Source organism: Chamaea fasciata, unplaced genomic scaffold, assembly GCF_029207755.1.
Source record: "Chamaea fasciata isolate MVZ Bird 193981 ecotype frontalis unplaced genomic scaffold, bChaFas1.0.hap1 SCAF_10, whole genome shotgun sequence".
Taxonomy (NCBI): Eukaryota; Metazoa; Chordata; class Aves; order Passeriformes; family Sylviidae; genus Chamaea; species Chamaea fasciata.
The window spans coordinates 19,561,929-19,579,148 of record NW_027094095.1 but is presented as its reverse complement, the minus strand read 5'-3'; the positions used below and the strand labels follow the sequence as shown (position 1 = coordinate 19,579,148).

Genomic DNA, 17,220 nt, shown 5'->3' with positions numbered 1-17,220 from the left:
AAGGAAGGGAAGGGCTTGCAGGGTGGCTTCCAGGGTGGTGTGGCTGCAAGTCAGGTCACAAGCTCCTCAGTGAGCATATTTGCATGTGAATCACTGTATTGTTTGTACACTTCTATTATTAATATTGCTGCTACTTTTCATTTGCTTATCTCATTGCCATTTCCAGTAAATTGTTCTTATCTCAACACATGATCTTTGCCTTTTGTGCCTCCACTTGGACAGGGGAGGGAAAGGCACAGATGGATTTAGTGGGAGTACCAAACTGGAGAACACCCTCCCTAAACCACAACAATCCTTTACAAAGTCTCCAGTTTATAAAGTATTCAAACAAGGAATATAGTGTTTGGCCCAGATTTCCAACTGTATGACATAGATCATTTCAGCAATAAAAATTTATTATTATAAAGACTATTGAACAGATTCTTAGCTGGTGGAAATCAGCTTAGCTCTTTCTAAGTTATATGAATCAACAAGTAGAAGAGTTGTACTACAAGCATTTTGTGATCTTTACTTTTTTGTAGATATCAAAATTTTTGGGTTTAAAGTTTTGGGGTTTTAATCTATTTTTTATTATTATTATTTTCCAATACAATTTCAAAATCTGAACTTTAAAAGATCTCTGCATCATCTATGGCACAGTGTTGTCTGTTACATATTGTGTATAGTTAAATATAAAGCTTATCTTAGATATATGAAGGAGATGCTTATGTTAAACTACTGGGAGCATCCTGTAAACTGAAATAGTTTTTATATATGAAGTTAGACCTATAAATTTCAAAGATTTATATATGTATGTCTCCAGAAGAACTGATGTGAAAAAGCATTGTAGATTCTGTAACTTTCAGCTTTTTCTTCAGAATCCTGAAAAAATAACAGCTTCACTGGTTGATCGGGAGGCAGTGTTGTCACATGACATAGGCCTGCAAATGTTAGGCTTTGGTACCTGAGCTGGAAAAATCTCCCCAGATCCATAATAAACATGCCATATATCATGAACTTACATTTTCCTGTATTTTCCTAATAAATTTGCACTCTGTATTTTTTGGTATCTTGAGTTATGAAGCCTCTAAAAAGGCTGCTGGCTCAGATGGAGATAAACTGTAGAAAGTGACTTCATGTTGCATGGTCAGGGAGGCTGATCAGATTTTGTTATCATTGAAAAGATGTGGAATGGCTCTGACTGACTCCATCATACCTCTCCAGAAAAAATGGTCCAAGACAACTCTGTACTTGGCAAGGGTTTCCAAAAATCTTCAGGACAGCAGTAATCTGAGAGAGTTTACTAAAAAGCGTGCTGTGATAGTTGCTTACATGCAAACAGATGAACAGCTTTGAAAAATACATGTAGAACAAAAAGCAGTGTAGAATATTTTCTTTAATGCAAAAAAGCAAAATTGACTATCTAGACAATCTTCAAAATAGGCAGAATTATGTTTTAATGCTTTGTGCCTATCTCTCTTTTCTAAATCTTTGACTATAATCCAAACAAATTCAATCCTTCTAATGCATTTCTATGTTTTTCACAATGGACACTAAGGCAGCATTAGGAACTTATCTCTGTTTGCCCTTTACCTTGATGGTGACATGTTTGCAAACCAGACGATATTCTGTGTCAGAAATATCAAGATTTCCCATAACCTGAATTTAGTAATCCCCATGTACTTTTAGCTTCCTGACTCTTTTTACTGTCTGCATTTCAATAAGGAGTCCCTACTATCTGCTCATCACTTCTAATTACTTTTATTTTAGCCCGTGTTCCTGGTTTCTGGGCCAAGAACTTTAAAGAACTATGATGTACTCTGACGAAGCATTTAATCAGGGCTGAGTAATCCAACAAAAAGCTTTTCAGGGCAGGGTGGAATATGGGAGGAACCATATTGTCTGCCCAATTATTATGTTTCCTGTTGTCAGCCCTGAAAGAGTTCCTGCAGGGACCAGAAGACCTGCCCATTGCTTGATGGGAAGAGTTCCCGAGTAAGCAGAAGCCTTGTGAAAAGGGAGTGGTGGCAGAAGGCAACATAAAATGAGTGAAGTAGGGAAAAAAACAGTGAAAGGGAAGCACACACACTTTCCAGCCCCTAAAGCTTTTGTCATCGGAGTGCAAAACTCTCTAGAAATACTTGTGGCTGTGGGTGAGGGGCAGAGGAAACCTAACCATTAATACCTACGAGGTGTTATCAGATGCATCAGGGTTTGGCTATAAATTTGACTACATTGCTGTAGTGCACAGAGAAATGAGTGAAGAAATATCTGATTAAAGTGTACATTGCTGCTCAGGCAACTGAATGTTGCCATAGCAATTGAGATGAAATGTGCAAAGAAGTGAGATAATTAAATCTAACCCCTTTAGTAGTTTTGATAGTCAATGCACTGCCAATAGGAAAAGTTATCTACAGTGTTAAAGATAAAACATACTCCTTGTGGAAGTTCTCCTTGCTGGATATTTTGTTGCTCTCTTTTTAAATACTTTGCTTCAGGTAGCTAATTTGAATGTTCCCTTTAATAATCAAATACAGTTTTGACCTTGGTCAAAAGCCTAGGACTTTTGCTTACTTATTGTATTGTGGGAAGCGTGTACACAGCAAATGCAGAAAGTTTTATTCTCCTTTCCTCCGTGTGCAGTACAGTAAAGCCCAGGCTGTCACCTCAAAGCTTACAGTTCAATAATATCTAGAACGTGCTGCCCTCTTCAGGAGCCTGTGCTCAGAAATGGGCAATTTTGTTTAGTGTTCCAGAAACTGGAGTGAGCACACAGGAACCACAGGGCTGATTTTTTTTTTTTTCTTTTTTTTTTTTTTCTTTTTTGACATTTGTAATGCCAATACCAGAGGCACTGAAAACAGTTATAACCTAAACAGACAAATCTGATCTTTCAAAAAGGAGATCAAAGACATGTTAGTATTTCTTAAAATCTGAGAGCTGGGAGATCATGCACATACCCAGACAGTTATCTATTTCAGCCGGTGAAAACGAAATCCAGGAGAACCATTGACTCACTTCTTCTGAACTAATAATTCTGTATTCTATAAAGCAGCAGATAACCTATTAATCAAAATTGTTTGTGTCCAAAGAGTTCATACATTAGCCATCACACTAAATTTACTTACTTTCAGCTACTGTGCTCATCAGAAAACATCTAAGTACTTAAGCTGTGATTTAGTAGAACATTAAAACATATACTTAACTCTAAGCACAAACATTGCTGAAATGCCTTCAGGAGGACACTCGTGTGAAAGTATTGAACAACTCCTGTGTCAGCCTGGCGGATTGCATACCTGGCTGATAGGTGGGGACAGGCCCACAATTTTCAGTTCATATCTTACAACACTGTAAATCACATTTTAGAATCTTAATAATTAAGCAGGTAAGAACTAGAGACAAAATCTTTTGCAAATATAATTCCTTTTGAAGTCAATGAGAGCTTTTGTTCATTTATGAGGTAGTGACATTTTCTTGGTTTACAAATAGCTTTGGAAAAAAAAATCACAGCTTTGTGGCAAGGGGACTCAAAAGCTGTGTGGAGGAAAGGGAACTATTACTTTGCTGAAATGGATGGATTTCTTTTTTAGTAAGAGTTTGAGACAGGCAGTTGATAAATGTGTACCTCACTCAAACAGCATGTTTGCAAACTCAGAGGGCTGAGGAGCAGAGATCTCTGGGAAGCACACAGAAGCCAGTCCTTTGTGGGAACTTGGCTCCACTGAAACAGATATTCAAAGGATTCGTTTTGAGCTTACGTGAAATATTGTTTGTTTGGCTGAAAGGGATCCTGTTTTCCCGTGTTTTGTAAAGGGAGCACAAGAAATATCCTGCGCTACATCCGACGTGAGGCACTTTGAAGAAGGTGTAGCCCGTGAAGAATGGAGCAAAAGTGGCATTTTACACCACCTCTGTAGATGCCGGGATTCAGGGCTGCTGCAGGCCAATGAATCCTCATGTGAAATAGAGCAGCCCTCAGGGATTGTTCTAATTTACACGAGCCTTAGCCAGGCTCCCTATTTCTTGGGCTGCATGCAACCTAGATCAAGTCTGAATTTCTGCAGCACTGCACACCCTGGAAACTCCCCTTTTGCCCAAGGTAAACTCCTTGAACAGAAATAACTGCTTTACCATAGTGTGGAATTATTCTCTATCTGGACTCTCCGTTACCTTTACATACCTATATTCATCCAGTGGTACATGTGACCATGGTGAGAACCTGGAATTGATCTATCATTTATTTGAGTTTTTACTTTTCCTCTTTAAAGGTAATACTCCTACGTAGACCTCAACTTTTTTTTTTTTTTTTGTAAGTGGCTTGTGACTGCATCTCTTGGCTCTAGTAACATTTTCTCAACATAATATTTAATTAAATTCCTTAATTCTCTCCCTAGCATGTTTGCTTAAAGATTTAGTTTTCTCAAACAGTGAAAACAGTTAAGAATAATAAGTGGTTTGTAAGTGTTCTTCCTCCTTTGGCACAAAACTGTTTTACCTCAGAAAACTATATATGAGGCAGATTCTGTACCATTTCAGCAGGAGTAAAATTGTATTCTGTGTGAGAAACGATCACAGAATTTAGCCTTTTATCCCGAAAACTTTTTATTCTCAAAGTGCACAATTGGCATAGCACATGAAATCACAGACGAGTGTCTGTGTAGGTACTACTGAGGGAAAGTGATCACTCCCTCTCCGTTCAGCCTTTAGTACAGGGAATGGTAGCAGTGATTCATTTCTTTCTAAAGGAAACAGAACAGCCATGATGTCAGGTGTAAAACAGACTGAAAGGGATCACAGAAAAGAAGGAAGTGAAGAGAGTTAACTGGTATCCATTCTTTCATTTTCACACCACGGTTAAAGCATGCTGAAGAGGTCTGGGGTGTACTCAGTACTTCCTCAGGACCCCAGCCTGACCATTGCAAACTTAGAACTCGTGAGCAGTATTATTCTGAAGCAAAATATAAAGGCTGATTAATTGTTTTAACAGTAATGGAATTTTTTCAATACTAATACAAATTCCTCAATGAATTAGGAAGAAAGCCTTTAACACATCATTGATAATTGTCTCTTCTGATCATAACCCTTTATGCTCATGGTTTTTTTTTCCACTCCATAGCAGAGTGACAGCAAGCTCATGGTTTTATTTTTTAAAATACAGTCACAAGTTGGATGCCAAGATCCTATGTCTGTATTTGTGAACACTATGCAGATAAACTCAGGCTGGCATGCAGATATGCACAGATATGCACAATAACTTGTGCTTTTTTTTCTAATCCAGTACCTGCTAAGTTCATGTAATACATATTTGGAACTGCATTAAACTATTGATCTATGATTTAAACATGTATTTTTATTTTTTGTTTTGATGCTGATGCACTGTTCGGCAGTTAGAATCCCTACAGATAAGAATATAATAACTAATAGCACTTTTTTGGTTTCTAGGGTCTTTATGGCAGAATGATGAATTCTATCTTTTCCAGAATGGTAAGCAAAAAGATTTTTCTGATTCTGATAACACAGAACAGAAGGTAAATTCTTGTGAGAAAGAATTGCCAAATTGTTTGAGAAATAAGTGTACTGTACAATTTCATAATTATATGGCTTATACAGCTGAAAATATTTGAATATTCAAATCCTGTAAGCTACCTAGAAAAGATTTGCAGAACAGTATGTTAATTATTCAAAAGAAAATATGGGAGGATTTAACATCCTTGTTAGAAATGCTGATGACCACAGAACGCTCAACTATTTATTTTTAATAACAACTATTTGTAATGTATAAATTCCCTTAAACATAACTACCTCTCTCCTTTAGGCTGAAAAGGAATGACTTCCAGACTGAGTTACTATTTGAACTGTATAAAATTGATCTTTATTTATGTTTCACTAGAGCTTTGCTGTATATGTGAATTTAAAAATATGTAATTTACAAACATAGACATCACTTCTGCATGCTATCATGTTGTTTTAAAAAGATGGTTTCATCTTTCATTCTTTTTTTTTTTAATGGCCAAAAAGGCAGTATTTGTTTCTCCCCTTGATCATAACATCTTTACAATCAAATAAAAAGAAAAATTCATCATACTGTATGTGTAAAGGTCATCCTAAAATAACACTTCTGAACAAACTACTGAATCCTGTGAGTACATTGCTAAGGAGAAATGTTTTCCATCAGGTCTTGGGCATTCACTTTACAAAAAAATATCTTTTCCCACTGCATAAAAATGTAGTCTGAAATCAACATAAAACCATCATGAAGTGAAACTACTGTGGAAGCTGAAGTGAAAAGAAATATTACTTGAAAAATATCTCATTGGAGCACAAGTTCTGACTTAAAATGTGCTTCTTACTGTTACACTTGAAAGGTCTTCCATTTTATCCCAAAAAGAACACAAGACTTCTTAAAAAAAAAAAAAAAGGTGATTATTCACAAAATTTAATACATCAGAGGCTTAAAACAATGGTTTAAAATATGTGGGACTGATTTTTGTTGTATCTGATAGAAACTGTATCAAAATTGCTGTTGTCCAAGAAAACCAGTATCAAAACACAAGTTTCGTGGCAACCTGTAAGAATTATTTCTGATCAGCGTGGAGGGTTAGTTGTTCTTTAAAACTTTTTTTGTAGGAAAGCAAAACCTGCAGGTGAAGCTGTTTTGATGCACTTGGGTTTGACCTGTAGCTCTACCCCTCTGATAATAGCAGTGAGGTCTGCTTTGGCAAGGTTTGTAATGCACATTTACCTGCCTGCTAAGAGGGAAAGAATGGGATATTTCAGAACAATCATGCCTGCATATCCTTCAGGGGCATCTCTGTGATTAAATAAAAGGAAAAAGTCATGTTAAACTAGGGGTTGGGGGGATGTAAAAAAGAAAAATAAAAGAACAGTCCAAACAGGCATGAGAACTGCATTTAACCTCTTTCATCCAAAACCAGAAAAATGTTCAAGAAGAACTCGAGAGTCATTTTTAATCTAAAAGATTAACTATGTGACAGTTAAGTATGTTTGGGATTAAACCATCAAAGGGCCTGCCTCCTTCGTGTATATTTGCCTATTAGCAGTGGGCCCTTGGCACAAGGATTGTACGTAGGCTGCAGCCACAGACACTTGCACTGCATACACCCCTCTCTGCAATGTTCATTAGACAAAAATATTGTCAAAGGTAAGTGTTTACCAGCAGCTTTAGTCTACTTAAAACCATTTTAGCCTGAGGCTGATTTTGTGAAGAAGGCTTGGGGGAAGGGAAGAAAAGCAATACAGCATTTCATTTTTTCATGAAAACAAATGTATTCAGCCAGTATCCTGATCTGAGGTAATTTTTAACTCTAAATTTGCATGTTAATTGAAATTATAATTATTTTTATTTTGAGGCCAAATGTGTGATTTACACTACAAGTGAAGCAGATAGGACAAAAGCTTGGACTTTAAGGGTTACTTCAACAAAGATAGTAATAGATTATTTGGGTCGAAATAATTTTTATACGCAGAGCCAGGTATATCTCAATGAATTTTCTCTGACCTGCTTAGGAGTCCAGGGTTACTCTGTTGATTATGGATTTCCTTCATGTAAATATTATTTCAAATATAAATATATTTGCAAGTTGGGTATCTTTTGTTTAAGGAATGGGAAACTGAGCTTCATCACATTACTTCTTTTCAACACGGCAAGGCTTTCTCTAATCTTAAAACCAAGATAAATATCACAGAATAAAATAAATTGTTGAATATATAATTAATATCACTTTAAGAAAATACACTTACATTCTCATTTCTAACTCTACCTCTGCTTAATGTATAAAGATTAAATGCACATTACTATGAGCAGTCATAACATCTAGGTTTTAATCTAAAAAAGGACCTTTTTCTATATATGTAATAAATTATCTGTTACCTCAAATTATTCCTAAATATGTGCTATTTTGTGGTAGCATTTCATCAAATATATAAACATTTTGTCATAAATTTTTAATTCCACAAGTTTTAATATGTGGAAAGTCATGTCAGATTAACTGAGAACATAAAAGACCCACTAACACACAGAAGACAGCTGCAGCTAAAAACTGAAGAAGACAAAAAATGGTTCTCACTTTCTTCTCAATTAAAACTCTGCAATTATTCTTTGAGATTATAGATCTCTATTGGGATTCTGGTTATACAGAACTTTTTGGTTCGTTTCACAGGAATAATATTCATCTTAATTAGCAAAAAAAATTGATGGGCTTTTCTCTTTTTTACAAGAGGGAGTTGACTTGGTGTACTGATTACGAGTAGTAGATTATCCTGATAAATGAAAAGTTCTTGTCTTTCTGAACAGCAGCTGAATATGTTAGCTGTCTTCAGCCTTGTAGCTTCTTTGTTAGACATCACCTTGTTGAGACAGAATGACTTACTTGGTAAGTGGTTGACCTGATTTTTTGTCTGGCACCCTAACATTGCTGGGCATTATGCCAAGATGGATTCTGCAGCTATTTATGACTACATTCAAGGTTCAACTATGCAAATCACAACTATTAGCCAAAAAGTAGAGCAGATTTGTTTTTTAAATATTTCCATAGCTCACAAGGTCAAAGCATTTGTTTTCACAATTTTAAAACATAGTTTTGTAAGTAATGATCAGTAATGTTTAAAGAGATTGTCACCTTTAACATTTTATTTAGACTGATTTAGACAGTACATAAACATTTTTCCTCATGTGCTATGAAATACTTGTATGGAGCACAGGAAGAAGAGACATGAGCTGAAGCAAAAAAAAAAATGTCTCACTTTATCTGTCTGTGACCAGCTTAGCCACACCACACAGAGTTCCAGTAAAGTAAAAGGAAGATGAACTGTGACAAAACATCTTTGGAGAGTGAGGCGTCCTGATGCAGCTGCCTGTGGGAATGGCACAGAAGGGCAAGGACCAAGAGCCTGCCCTGCCCACAGTGCGGGCACACCCATATTGCCTGCACCTCCTTGCTGGGCCTGAAATCAGGCACACAAGTCCCTAGGCAGGATGTAGTCACAATTATTTTTGCCTGACATTTGCCAGGCCTAAATTCATCCAGCGTCTCTCTAGTGGATTCTGCTCGCAGGCAAGTACAGGACACAGTGGCCCCACAAACCTGTTCTTACACCATGCACTGAAATGGTGGTGGTGGTGGTTTCCTGGACTTCAGCTTGAAGATTTCTGTGGGGTTTGGTGTCCTACCCCTATTCCCATGACATTCAACCCCCACCAAGACTGAAAAGTAAAAGTTGTGTAGTTTCAAAAGGAGGTAGTGCTAGAGAAGTTCTTTGGGATAGGTTTGCCATTTGCTCTGTGTGCTTTCCAGTGTCCATCCTGATTTGAATCCTTTCATAGTCATTGCTATCATCCTGCAGAGTAACTGTTGTTTTGTCTCAGTTCTAGGAAGTAATAGTGAAAACATATTTACAAAACCTGCAATGGTAGATGTTATGTAGTAAGAACTGTGTCTACAGAAAATTGAAATGTGATTTAAATACATATAAAAATGATTACTCGTAAGCAGAAATTGAAAAGAGGTTATGTGCACAAGTTGTTACAAGATGGATTTTAAAAAGACATATATCTCCACTATATACTAATTTCCTGACAAACATAACAAAAGTACTAATAAACCTTATACATGTATCAACAAACTTATCTATTAAAAATACTCAATTACAAAAAAATAATTCCATTCATCCAACACCCAAAGATTTTTCAACAACAAAATACAAACAGGCAAAAGATAATAAATAATATAGAATATAGACGCATGGGAATAATGATAATATAGACTATATGTAGTAGTCAATATACTAAATTGAGACATTTCCTCTTAAAGAAAAGGGAAGCAGTTTTAAAACCAGGCAGAGTCTGTTTTCTAATAGGGGTTTGGGCATATGTTGGATTAGGTCCTCAGACAGAACCTGACGTGGGAGAACATGTTCTTCATCAGACAAGCATCCTTCACATAACACCAAAGGTGGATAAAGGCTGCTTAATTTCTTGATTTTAACATAAAATAATTAACAAGGCTGAACTGCTGGTTCATTTCTTTGACTAAAATAAAGAGTTAACATAAAAAACCTAAAGCAATTAATTGTTGCAACAGTTTGCCTTATCAGTCAACAGTTTTCTTTATAGCTGTAAAACAAAAAGCATTTCTAAAATATTCTGTTGAAGAAGACTCTGAGTGTGAGTTAACAGGGGCTGAGCATAGTTTTCATCTGTGTGATGCTTTTTATTCATCACCTGAGTTCTGTGAGTTGTGGTGGTTTTTCAGCAGAAGGGAAAGAATTATGGGAGAAATGTGAATGAGTGCAGAATAAGGCCAATTAAGATAAAGTAATTGGTCAAAGTCTTATTTCTTTGTTTTAGTTACCATCCACTCAAGAGCAGGGCTCATTGATCTTAGTGGGGTTACTTCCTTACAAACTGCAGGACTGAGAGTGTAGAGCTTCCCTGAATCATCTGTAACACTATAACCCTGTAATTCTAACAAGGTATGAAAGAAGCTTCTAACAAAGTAAGGAAGATATTTTAAAGTGGGTCAAAAAAAGGAATATGGAGATTTTCCATCGAATTCATAGGATTTGTACAAAGAAGTAGAATTTGATCCTTATTAATACAATACAAAGCCTTGGAATTTATTCACTGTTAAACTTCTGTGCTTTAGCCAATTCTTTTTTAAAGAGTCCCTTCTCCAATGAGAGTCACAGAGCCCTGCATTAAGGTAAACATTAGCAACTCTGTCCACAGTCAAATCTAAATAATATTTAAGAAACTAAATCCAAGACATTAGCAATAAAAATACTTACCATGTATTTGTTTCCTGGGAGCCTACATTGAAATTGAATTCCACTGACTGCACTTACACAGAACAGAATTCAATTAAAAAAAAATCCACCTGAATTCCATGCTGTGAAAAGCCCTTGCAAATATATTTTAGGGACTTCAGATGTGGAGCCTGGACACAGTTTTCTTTTATTTTATTTTTTAATGGAATCAGTCGTAATGTCTAAGGTTATTCTTTACTTGCCTCTGCTGAACAGTTTTCACATATAAGCCAACGGAGGACAACTCGTTATTAAAGAAGTCAGCAGGTGTCCTGTGCTCTGAAACATATTAAATAAAAAAACTCAACGGGATCATGTTGACTGTGAGCTCCACAAAGAAATTAAATAATGAAGACAGCAGCTCTTCAACGAAGACAGGCTTTCATAAGTAAAAAAGTCTTGTCGCAAGGTGGAAGGTTCTTCTACACATTTTTACTGGAATCTCTATTCTGACATTTCTGAAAATGGGCAGTGCATAGGTTTGAGACACTAAAACTTTCTGACCGGAATCTTATGCAATAGAGAGTGATCGGAGTGGCAGGAAAACGGCCTTGTTATCATTCTCAAGTCTGTTGAAGTGTCTTACCCATGTCAATATTAATATGAAGCACTCCTGCAAAAGGAAAAAAAAGAAAAAAAAAAGAGAAAAAAAAGAGGAAAAAAGAAAAAAAAAGGAAAAAAATAAGTCCACTGTATTTTTAGTTGATATTTTTTCAATGTATGAAGCCTCCCAAAACCACAAACATTTAAAATATTGTCTCCTTTTCAGTTTAAATGTATTTTCTGACAAGATAACTTTAAACCTTATTAGGAAGGTTAAGAACTAATATAAACACAGTTTTGAACTTCCCACTTATTCTGAGTTGTTGAGTAATTGTACCAGCCAAATGTTTTTGGAGTGGGCTTTAATATAAGGAATCACAAAATTTATTGGGTGTTAATTTATTAAAAATTTTGTCATGCAATAATCGTTTGAAGAAAATTGACAGTTAAGAAACCTAACTAAGCTTCTTTTTGAAGGAAAATTAAACTTGATTTAATTCTCTTTGGAAAAATAAAAGTTGACTTCAATAGAAGTAGGTCTGGGCAACTCAGAGTTGATTGGAAAATAAATTATCCTAAGTGCATCCAGACTCACCGAGCATCTTTTAGAAACAGAGTGTTCATAATGAACCAAAGTCTTCTGACAGCTTAATATGACTTTAAAATAACTAATACAAAAAAAATTGCAAAACCTTTGTTGACCAGGTGTTTTCCTTTTTTATCGATACAATATATTCCTATAATGGCCATCCCATGCTCTGTCATTAAAATGTGAGTTTTCCTTTCAGGTGCTTTGTCTCAGACATATGGAATTCTCATCTGCAGTTTTTGCCTCCAGTCTCCCAAATTAATCACACAGGGCTTCTTGAAGAACAGTTTGCTGCAAACACAGTTCCACAATCTGGGCCTCAGTGAGTTAGTATGAATTTATCAAAACAATTAAAAACTTCTTCAAGACTCCCCACTAATTTTAATACAAGATGACACATTTCCCTAAATTTGTGATATCTACGTTAATATTGTTGTTGGGAATAAGTATTTGTAGGACTGTAGATATGGTCTTGGTTCAGCAGAAGTTTGCTGACCTAGACCTGTGTGTTTGCAGACGAGAGGCCTCAGCTTATGTTAAGTTATAGGTGAAAAGTACAAAGTTCTGATGTCCTGATGCCATTCATTCCTACCCATAATTTATTCCATATCCATACTCATTCTGTCAGGAAGAAAAAAAACAGTTCTCAAATACTAATTCTTCCCTAGACACAACCTAAAGTTGAATTAATTACAGTTTTTGCTAATCTCTTGTTGTCAGCCTGATGCCTCGTGTGTGGGTTATTGTGTGTTTACCAGAAAAATTTCCCAGAAAGTTCAGAGGAAACCACAAAATTTTTCCAGTTGTATGCACTTCAGCCTCAATGTATGATGAAAAATCTTTCTCCTACCATTTTTTTAATTCTAGTTGCCATTGCCAGATCCCTCAGGGAAAAAAAAAAAAAAAAAAAAAAAAGAAAAAAAAAAAAAAAAAAAAAAAAAAAAAAAAAAAAAAAAAGTCCTTAACGATCCTTCTGTTTTCCTTAAATGAGATATGTGCACGTGAGTGTGCCTGGGTCAGGAGTCCTACCAGTGCTCCAGTACAGCAACCCAGGGGCCAGTGCAAGAATCCCTGTCAGGGGGCACTGCTGCAGCCCAAACCCAAACCTGAGCCTGGAGCTTGGAGCAGCAGCCAGGCTGAGCACTGGGCTTGCAGCTCTGCCTAAGGCTGCAATCCCAAGTCTAACAAAGTGTAAGAGTGTGGGAGCTTACCCTTGGAGGTCTCCTGAGTGAAGCACAGATGGCAGTCTCTAAGTGGGTTGGAAGAGTGAGTGACCAAATAAATTGAATTCATTCAATCACTTTCAAGACTTGTCATCCTTGTGTAGCATTTTGATCCCGTGCTTGAGTAAATGTATGATTAAAATTTTATTAAAAGGTAATGCTCCCGTTCTAATGATGGTTAATTATATATAATTAAACTGAAAGGATTAATAATATTAAACATTTCATCAGAGGTGAAGATAAATATAAATACATATATTGTAGTATGATTTAATATGAGTATATAACATTGAGCCTATATTATCTTCAGTGCATTATGGAAAAGAGCAAATGAATAAAATAATGCATGAAATAATATTATAATTCAGGTACTATGTAAAATAAATGTCTGGTTCATTACTTCTATGTTCATAAAATCAATTTAATTTTGGGGTGCAATATGCAAGGAATAGTTGAAGTAGTTTTAAAAATTCTTATAAAAGTCCCTATTAAATAGATGCATCTACTTCCTTGCTATGTCACCCTTCCCTGTGAAAAGTTAATTACAGTGCTAAATGACCTACATTTTTGACTACAGAGTCATAGATTACAATTTAGAAATACCTCATTTCCAGCTAACATTGAATCCATACATCTTTATAGGCCTAGCTTCTGATTTTCAGAATCTTTGAAACAGACCTTAAATATTCATACACAGGGTATTCTTCCTGCATTGCTTATATCGACAGATCTAATCTCATTTTGACTCTTTTTAAAAACTTCAGTGTTTAGTGTCACAACAACACAACTTGATCTCTACCCATAGATACACCTTGTTTTAAACAATAATATTCATTCCCGTTGTGATTTCTGCCATTATGTACAGTTAATCTGTATCTCCAGATGTAAAATTCTGTGAATACTCAGAAACTCTGTCCTGTAAAATGCTGTGCCTTAACATAGTTTAATAAGCTGAGAAATGTGTTAGCTTTTAAAATAAGTCCTTTAAATTGTGTAGTTTTAAATCAGAGAGATGTTTTAGATTCTGCAAACTATAAGGAACTAGTATTTTTCTAGCAATGTCTTAAGACCCTCAGAAGAATTTTAAGGATTTTTTGTGAACCTCAATATGCATTTTTTTTAGCTAGATTTTGGCATTGTTTCTTTGTAACTCCAGTACAACTCAATCAGTTTATTTTGTAATTAAAAGCAAGGAAATAGTAGCAAAAAAAATACATAATATATGGTACTCTTGTTTATAATAGAAACATCCATAAAGAAAGAAACATGTTCTAACTCTTCTCATTACCCCAAAGGGAATTGCATCTTTAATCACACAAAGCACAACGGCTTTCTAATTTTGTTTAAAGTGTTTCAGTACTTACAAAAACCAGATCAGGTTATTGTAAATCTAGAGCAAATTAGAATCATTGGCCTCTGCTCAGCTGTATTCAAGAATACTATGTAAATCATAAATTTAATGGCATACTGAGACGCACATCTGTTTCTATTTTGTAGAAGTTAATAATCTAACTTCAGAGTATTTAAACATTACTTTCATTAACTGGAAAATTGTGAAAAATAGAGACTGCTGTAAGTCATGTGTTGCAGCATTATGCTCAGGGAAGTATAGAAACTGCAAGTCTGTACAGTAAAACCTAAGTTTCTACGAGATGTGCCATTATCTCTTTCGTGACCTTGCAGCTCCTCTGTTTACCAGGGAAAACTTACACAAACAGAGCTGCATTCCTCAGTAGAATCTGCACCTGCACGTAGTAGATTCCCGTTTGTATTTTTAGTAGCAAATGCCTTTCACAACAAGGAATAGATGGGGCCTGAATTCCCTAAACTTATATAGATAAAGACCGAATGGCTTTTCCTATAGTTAACATTCTAAATTCAGGTAAATAATCTGTGGATCAATATACATATGACAACTGATTTAAAAGATATTTTTGACATTAGAACTGATAAAACTGCTGTGCTGCATAAATCAATTCCCAGTACACACTTACTTATAAAACTTACTTTTTGGTCTAGGGTGTAGTCTGTCATATAAGTTGCTTCATAATGAAGTTCTTATTGAAAAGTTTATTAATTTATTAATGTCTTACGCTGGATCATAAATGAGGCATCATGCACAATTTATGTAATTTGGAAAGAACAGATTCTGTGTGATTTGTTGGAGAAACACATTAGTATTTTCAGCATTTTCTTTGTTGTAAAGACAGTATTTTTTATGTTAAAAAATTATGTCACAAATGTAATTTCTAATAGATTTTTTTTCTCTTCAAATAATCTCTTTATTAAAAGACACCCAATCTTTGGGAAGTCAAATGCCACTTACGTGCTGTTTTGCTTGTGCTAAAATTACCTGCAGTAGTAGATACTTTGCATTAAAGCTTAGGGTGCATAAAGCTGAATGGGATTTATGTAAATAACTGTATGAATATGTATCCCACCTTTTACCAGTGCTAATTTCAATGAACTGTATTTGAGAGGGAATTATATTAATATATACAACTGATAGGAAATTTGCACATTAATTTTACTGTCAACAAAAATTCTGATGAAAGCAAATTAAACTGACATAGCCATGTAGAGAAGCAACAGGAAGAGAAAACCGAAAGGTGAAACTGGGTACCTACATGGTGCAATGCAAATCTGTGGTTTATTCTTCAGTAATATTCAGTGCTTGCATATGCAGAAAATTCTGCCATTCCTGTGTAAATGTATACAGGGTTATCACTTTGCTTTCCAAGCGTGTCATAAAGTTTAAGTGTCTTGTTTTAATGATATATTAAATGCAATAGTATGATTTACCAGATATAATACAAAAATATCATATTTTGGTGCTGAGTAGTCAACAAACAACAGCCAGTGCTCACAGTGAGGTGAAGAATAGCATCTTAATTAATTATTGAATACATTTTATTGTTTTTAATTAGCAGTAGTACTGAGCAGTCAATCGATGTTCCTCAAAACAGGAGCATGGTACTAATGTCATTCTTTGACTGCAGTGTTTTTAGGAAGGCGTAGCCATACCTTCAATCAGATTCAAGTCTATTTGTCAAAAACATTGAGGTCTGTCAAAAGTAAATGATCATTTAATTTAAGAAAAAAAAGGTGGAATATCTTTGATCCCTATACTTAGTGATATTAATTCGCCATGCTGCAGGTGTTTGTAATATATAACAAATGATTACCGAAGCTGAGGCTTTTATAGGCGGTTTCGGTGAAGGAAAATGACTGTTCTTTACAACTGCCAGAGTTACACCTGGCAATGTAACACAAGCACAACAAAATGTGAACTAGAAGATGTAAGCCTGGAAACAAATCTGCGTCTCCCTCTCCATGCACTGCTCATGTCAGCTGAGATGGATTGCAGAGCAGTGCCGCTGTGCAAAGTTGATGGGGAGGGGAGGGAGACTGAATTTGCTGCTGTGTCTAGGCTCTCTGACCAATGATCCATGATGCATCTCTGGTATCTGCTCCAGAGGGAGCCAATCACATAACTTTCACCATTTCAATGGCAATCAGTAACAAGAGGGAAAAAATATAATCTTATAAAAAAAGATAAGGTACCAAGTCCTTGTGTTAAACCACATAACAAAATCAAAGCAAGTATAACCAATCAACTGAGGTTAAAGCACTTCCAGACTGGCATGAGGAACTGATGGGTAGAATCAGATAACTGTATGTGAAGCACAACTAACATTGCCTTCATTAAAGCTACCAATGGAAAATCCTTAATTAAAAACTAATTAATTTGGTCTAACAGAATAACACATATTGAGACATAGGAAAAATAGCAGAAGAGAACTGAGATATGCAAATTTGGAAGCAAATATGACTCTCATGCCCCGTCTTTTGGTAAGGGAAACTTGAAAGTTGCAATCATGAGGTGAGGAAGTCCCAGTGGGAGGTTCTTTTCTGTTCCTGATTGATTGTGAGCACCCTGTCCTTTCCTGTTCATAGCCTATTACCGTATCTCTCAATTTGATTATTATGACTATGGACCAGGTTTCCATGTAGGCAATGTATAGAATTTCTGCAACTTGACTCCTAAAGAGAAACATGGAA

At 35.6% G+C, this 17,220-nt stretch overlaps 1 protein-coding gene across 1 annotated transcript in view; it reads left to right on the top strand.

The window, feature by feature from the left end:
• ADGRL2 (adhesion G protein-coupled receptor L2) overlaps positions 1 to 17,220 on the top strand; it is a 313,675-nt gene that overhangs the window by 131,977 nt on the left and 164,478 nt on the right. The gene's annotated exons all lie outside the window — the stretch shown is intronic.